The sequence below is a fragment of the Nicotiana tabacum genome, chromosome 20, assembly GCF_000715075.1.
Source record: "Nicotiana tabacum cultivar K326 chromosome 20, ASM71507v2, whole genome shotgun sequence".
Lineage (NCBI taxonomy): Eukaryota > Viridiplantae > Streptophyta > Magnoliopsida > Solanales > Solanaceae > Nicotiana > Nicotiana tabacum.
In genome coordinates this window covers 156,130,873-156,137,840 of record NC_134099.1, presented here as the reverse complement: position 1 = coordinate 156,137,840, position 6,968 = coordinate 156,130,873, and positions in this window count along the sequence as shown.

The following is a 6,968-nucleotide window of genomic DNA, read 5'->3' as shown; positions in this document are numbered from 1 at the left end:
TGTTTAAATCTGTTGTGACATGCACATCCCTTCCCCATTACCATTATTTGCTATGACTCCTCTTCATTTTGTTTAAATACTGCTATATCATGCCTCTCCCGTCGCTACTCCCTTACTTGATTTATTACATTCTCACATATATTCCACAAACTAACTTCTTCCTTTTGCCTTTCTTTTTTATGTTTTTCATATTTTACCTTACTACTGTATTTACTGCTTCTACATATTTATCATGCAAATACTTGGCAATGTATTATTATCTCTACATAAATCATGCTCCACATCATACTCCACTCATGCCAATTATCAACATAGCGACACTTAATGAGTGTCCGCACTCTTCTAAAATTACCCTTTTCAAATCGGAAAGGCTTATTGTGGTAGACTAGTCGATCAGCGGTGCAATCAACGGTCCTGTGCCTTTCCCTCTCAAGTTTTCCACTTGAGAGTACCAGTCTAGGCCATTCTATAAACCTTACTCCAATATCAAATGTAAATACGTCATATAAAACCCAGTACGGGTTAGAACGTTGTTAGCATAATAGCCCGCTAAGATAAGCCTTGTCCAAAGTCCGAAGAGATTTCCACAATCCCAATGGAAGCTATCATATTATGTGCATTACTTGGAGAAAATGAGTCAATATGTTGATCACTATTGTATAAGTGGTCGAATCTGGAGGGGAAATGGGCTAACTTCATTTGTTTGCAGAAAATAAAGCACGAAGTTCCCAGATTCGGCATGGTCCAAAACATCCCACCTCTACTACTTGATTGGTGGAAAACACTCGCGCCTTGCAACAAGAATCGTGTGAAAATGGTACTTGGTGACTTGCCATGTTTGCTTGACATCCGACCAAATAGGGCATTGATTGAGGCAGCTATCATGTTTTGGCACGAGAAAAGGGTTGTCTTTCGCTTTGGTGACATAGAAATGACTCCTCTCCTAGAAGAAATAGGAGGCTTTTCTAAGTTTCCGTGGGACAGTCCAGGACTACGAATTCCAGAGAATCGCACCCCTCGCGGTTTTCTAAAAATGCTAGGTTTCAAGAAAAATGATGAGTTGCTTTGTTTAAAGAAATCATACATCCCATTTGAATTTCTTTACGAGCGTTACATGTATAGTAAGTCGTATCGTCTTCATCATGAGGAACTCGCCATTACCTTTTTGGGTTGGACGTACTGCCGAGTTTATGTGTCTACCGTTTGCTTCTTGGGGTTGTTGATATTTCCAATGAAAGGGGGAAGGATCCATACCCGTCTAGCCATGGTCGCCAGGACTTTGATAGAAGGAATCGAGGGGCAAACTTATACTACCATCCCCATGATCTTAGCTGAAATGTATTGCACTCTAGATCAGTAAAAGTAGGGATTCGGGCGTAATCTGTTACTGCAAGTTTGGTTATTGGAACATTTTTAGAGGGGATAATATCGCCAAGAGATTTTTGCGACGACCGTTGAATGACTACATAGCTTACCGTCTCCCAAAGAAAATGACATTTATCCCAGATAGGTTTGGGAAACCTGGAAATACTGTAAGTTGGGTGAGTTTCTTCAGCAATCTAACAGTCGAGCAGGTACATTGGATGTTTGAATGATTTCCTAGCAGTGAGTTCATCATCAAGTCAAGAGAGACTACTTATCTGGTACTAATTGGGTTAAGGGGCATCTATCCTTATGTTCCTATAAGGGTAATGAGACAAGCGGGAAAACAACAGGCTATACCTCTAGTTTCGAACATGGTCCAGTACAAAGCTGATTTCAAAGGAGACATCATTCCATTCAAGTTCTAGACATAGCATATGTGGAACCAAAATATCATTGTGGAAAAGGAAACTATTGAGCCAGACAGGTATCATGCAGGTCATGTGTACTTCTACCCATCATGGTTGGTAGACGATATAGAACGAGAAGTCAAGCTGAGAATCAATCAAAAAAACAAGATCACAAATGATAATGTTGAGGCACAGGTCAAGTATAGGAGGCTACGCAAGAGGATTTTCGAGTCTGAGGCTAGACATCTGGAACAACACAAAGTGGATATGGAAACAATCAACGAATAGAAGGAAATTGCTGCTAAGTCAACAGAGAGATTGGAATTTGGAACAAGGATTGATGGAGCTTGAGGGGAAGATGATAAAGAGGCTTTCAGATTGTCAAAACATGGATGGCAATGAAAGAGGGCATCTAGCAAAGGTTTACTTATTATTGGATATGCGCGATTTGGGGAACCTGATTGATGGAGTCAAGAGAGCCAAGCACGGAGAAGGTCCTTCTAGGACAAAGTAGATTAGAACATGATGTTTTTCACTATTTTCTAGTTTAGTTTTAGATTTTGATTAAAACAAGGCCAAGTGTTATTAGTAACTTTATCATTATTGTCGAATTATTAGGGGTTTGATTCATTTTCGCATTAATGAAATGACACAATTATTGGCATCAATTTTTCTCCAAGTCTATGTGTCGCTTAGGCCTAACTCAGGCACAATGAGGTTCCTCAAATTAGGATGTGAATTTAGTACATGATTTTGCAAAACATGTTTAATATAGCAAGCATTCTTTCAATACCCCCTACTAACTTGGTTACCTTTTGCTTTTTTCTTTCTTTTGATTATTCTTATTCTCCAAGGTTGGTTCGTGCATACTGGCATCATCGGCATATCACACTAGATCCAGAGGTCCTCCACCTCCTCCTACACCAAGCGATCCTAAAGGCAGGAACAAAAGGAAAGGAAAAATGGATTATTTGAATGATATCAGAGAAGACAACGCTACTATGGCAGAAAACGTTGAAAATTCAGATAGTTGAAGTACTTCAGCACTGAACAAACTGCTCTATGCCTGGAACAGAAAATCTTAGAGCTACAAGGAGAACTTGAGTAGGTCCGGAACATGGTAAACCTTTCCCTCGCCTTAAACATCCCCGGTATCACCCAACAAAATCCGAATACCCAAAACTCGGCACCACCCCAAAACACATAGAACCAAAATCCACCGCTAAATCCTCCTACATCACATCAATACGCCACACCTCCTCAGAACCATAACCCTCTATCGGTACCTACTCTTCAACAACACCATCATCTTCCAACTCAATATACATAAACTACCGCTTATCACACTCCCTAGAATGCACCACAACCTACTTTTGATCCCTAAAAATCAACCAATGACCACCATTACGCCCAGATTATTGAGGTTCATCAAAGCAATCCCATATATGTGGAAACTTTACCCTACACCCCACAACAAAACCTATATATACCAGAATCAACCAAGAAATACCTGCTCATCAAGAACATGGTGGAGGAACTCAAGAAGCTCACTGCAGAATTTAAAGTATCGAAGATGGTAAAGGAATTGAAGGTTTGAAGTACGAGGACTTGTGCATTCAGCCAGATGTGGAACTGTCGGAGGGTTACAAACCTCCCAAGTTTAAAATGCTTGATAGAACTGGTGATCTGAAAGTACATCTAAGGACATATTGTGACAAACTTGTAGGAGTAGGCAAAGATAAACGAATCTGTATGAAGTTGTTCATGAGAAGCCTCACAAGAGATGTTTTGTCGTGGTATATCAGTTAGGACCCAAAGAAGTGGGTTAGTTGGGTAAGCATGACATTAGACTTCATGGACCAATTCAGATTCAACACAGAAAATGCACCAGATGGTTTCTACATTCAAAATCATAAGAAGAAACCAACAAAAATCTTCCGCGTGTATGCTACTTGGTGGAGATATGAAGCTACAAAAGTAAGGCCGGCACTTGAAGAAGAACAGATTAATAAGTTCCTCGTCAAAGCTCAAGACCCGCAATACTATGAAAGGTTGATGGTTATTGAAAATCATAAATTCTCCGACATTGTCAAGCTGAGAGAAAGAATAGAATAAGCGATTAAGAGTGGAATGGTGACGAATTTCGAAGCACTATAGGCCATGAATAAAGCTTTACAGTCAGAAGGTATCTCTAAAAAGAAATAAGTAGGTGTTGTGATGGTACCCAGGGTCCAAAGTCTCCTCTCATATACCAAACACCTCCACTCACATACCAGCCTTCACCCCCCCCAGATACCAACAACTTGTTATCACTTACCACGCCTGTAATACCCAACCCTCATATTATCGCTCACCGCCACCCTCTCGCCAAAATTACCAAAAACCAAGACCAAACTTTGATCGCAGACCATCCAGACAATACACTCTAATTTCTGAACCTAGAGACAAATTTTATGAGAGGATGAAGGTTGCGGGTTATGTCACTCTCATTCCCGTCGTTGCTATGGAAAATTCTTCTCAATGGATTAATCCAAACAAGACATGTGTTTATCATTCAGGCATGAAAGGCCATACCATTGATGAGTGTCGCACACTGAAAGACAAGATTCAGACATTAATCGACACCAAGGTCATACAGGAAAAGGAAGTTGCACCAAATGTTCGTAACAATCCTCTCCCATACAACAAAGGTGAGGGAGTGAACGTGATAGAGGCTTACAAGGAATGGGATCCAGAGGGGTCAATCGGACTCATCCGAGAGGGATATGATCCTAAAACATCTCTTGTCACCATCACACCCATTGTGGTACAAACCCAAGCACTATTTGAAGCCGAGGTAACTACACCCTTCACTGTGATGATAGCTCTCACGTCATCTTACAAGTCTGATGCCATCCCATGGGATTATATTGCGGAAGCAAGGAGGAAAGGAAAAGCAAAAATGGAGGAAACAGGTGCATCACAAGGCATGACTAGAACTGGCAGGTTTATACACCTGAGCACTTAGGAGGACAAGTAAAGAAACTGCATCTAAGCCTCCTGTTATTGAAACTGGCCCTGATGACCTTTGGAGAAAGATACAAGCAAGAGAATGTTAATCTGCTTTCTGGTGTTGTGATAGACATTCAGCATAATTTGGACCCTTAGGCTTTAAATCCTTTAAGTTAGTGCTCTACTTCAGACTCGTTTGGTATTATGCACCTTTGTATGTTAATCTTGTAATCTCAAAAATCTTGATTCCCATGTCTCTTGCAAAATGTTTTCTGCCTAATATGCTAAATGTTTGAACTTGTGATATCAACATGTTCTTTGAGTTTTGTTGATCCTCTTTGCTTTATATTCTTTGTTTAACCATCCATGTTATTGTCTGCTTATAAAATATAAGTGCACCTCTTCAAATTCTATCATTTGATCACTGTTCTCTCACTCTCATTTGTTACCTACACTATTCTAAATCTACCACCCCCTGCCAGCTGACAGCCAAGGCCATCAAAACTCTCTCTATTTACCTCACTAGTAAGATCACTGCTCGGGATCTATTTGAGACTCTTGTGAACTCTAACATACTAGGATTTGGGGTATTTTGGTCACTATCTTTACTACTGGGACTTGAGCTATCTATGACACTTAGTTTCTTTTCTCATTCTATCTGCTGAATTTGCCAAAATGTGTTGTTTAAGTGACTTTTGTGTAATTCAATATTTGGGTCGTATGGTCAATTTGTGACTGTTTGGTTTGGATTGAGTTCTTTTATGGCTTTTAAGCTATGTTGATGGGCATAGTCCCTTGTTTGGATCTGGGCATGCCATTTGTGAAAAAAGAGTTTGTTGAAGGCCTAGGTAATGCTGGGTATCTCCTTTGGGCCTGCTGTAGGCCTACTATTATTACTTCTGTAATATTTGTACTTTTATTCATCATCTGGTCTGTAATAATTTTGTAACAGACAATTTGGAGTCTTAGTGAAATTGGGGAAATGGGTGTACTCTAATGTTTGCATGAAAAGGAAGAGAACTATAGGATTTACATGACTTATTTGTTATTTTGCCAAACCTGTCGTATGTTATTCAAATTTCCATGTACACTACTAGAAATAATACCACTAGGGGAGTCACACACTCACACAACTTGTTTATTATAAAAGCGTGAGCGTAAGTACTTCATTTATTCCCATTTCTACTGCTACGTGTTACTAGACAGCATGCCCATAGGATCACTAATGCCTATCTAGAAATCATGCCTATAGGACTTTAATTGGTTAATTTTCTACTGCTACTGCTCGCCTAGAAAACATGCCTATAGAGGCTAAGTATTACGAAAAATTAGTTTTAATTGCCAATTGTTAGAAATCCTGCCTATAGGGTATTGTGACTCGCTTAAGATGGTTTATGAGATTAACAATGTTAATATTGGACTCTCCAACACTGTTTCATTGCTTAACTATGCCACTATTAGAAATTATACCTATAGGATAATGTCACTTTCCTAAGGGGCATATCTATAAAATAAGCGCTAATAACTCTAAGCTTACAATTAGTTTACTGCCCTCTTTTGCCTAAGCCACTAAGGGCAATAATGTTGTATCTACGATGCGGGAATTCAGAGTCACGTAGAAACCATGTATATAGGGCTTAATGACTTTAATTTTCCTCAATTTGGAAATTGTCTAACACCTAATGCAACAAAATTATTTGCGTGCATTTGTTGTCTAAGTGTAGAGGCTAACTTGAGCCTTTAACTGCCTTTATATGAAGTTCTACTTATTTTGTATATTGCCTAATTTTATTATTCTGAGCAGCCTAAATAAAGTCTAAAACCACCTAAATAGAGGTCCAATACCTTCTGGACCATAGGCATGGGATGGGTAGTGCACGCATAGGGTACAACTTAAAATTAAAATAGAGAGCTTTAAGGTAAATAACTTTAACATATTAATCGGGTAGTAGGAGATGATAGTCTGTGCCCACTTAATAATATGAGTAATTCCCTATCTCAATGGAGTTGCGAAGTATTATTTATGTTGCACAGGGTGATCCTTTTAGGCTGAAAACTTAGGACCCCCCCCCCCTCTTTTCTTTATACAATTAATCATCTAATATAGACCATTATAGTTATATCCTTATAACCCTTAAGACTTTTTTATCAATTCTCATTGTGCTATAATCAAACTCTTTGACATTTTATTCTCTTTGATCGTTT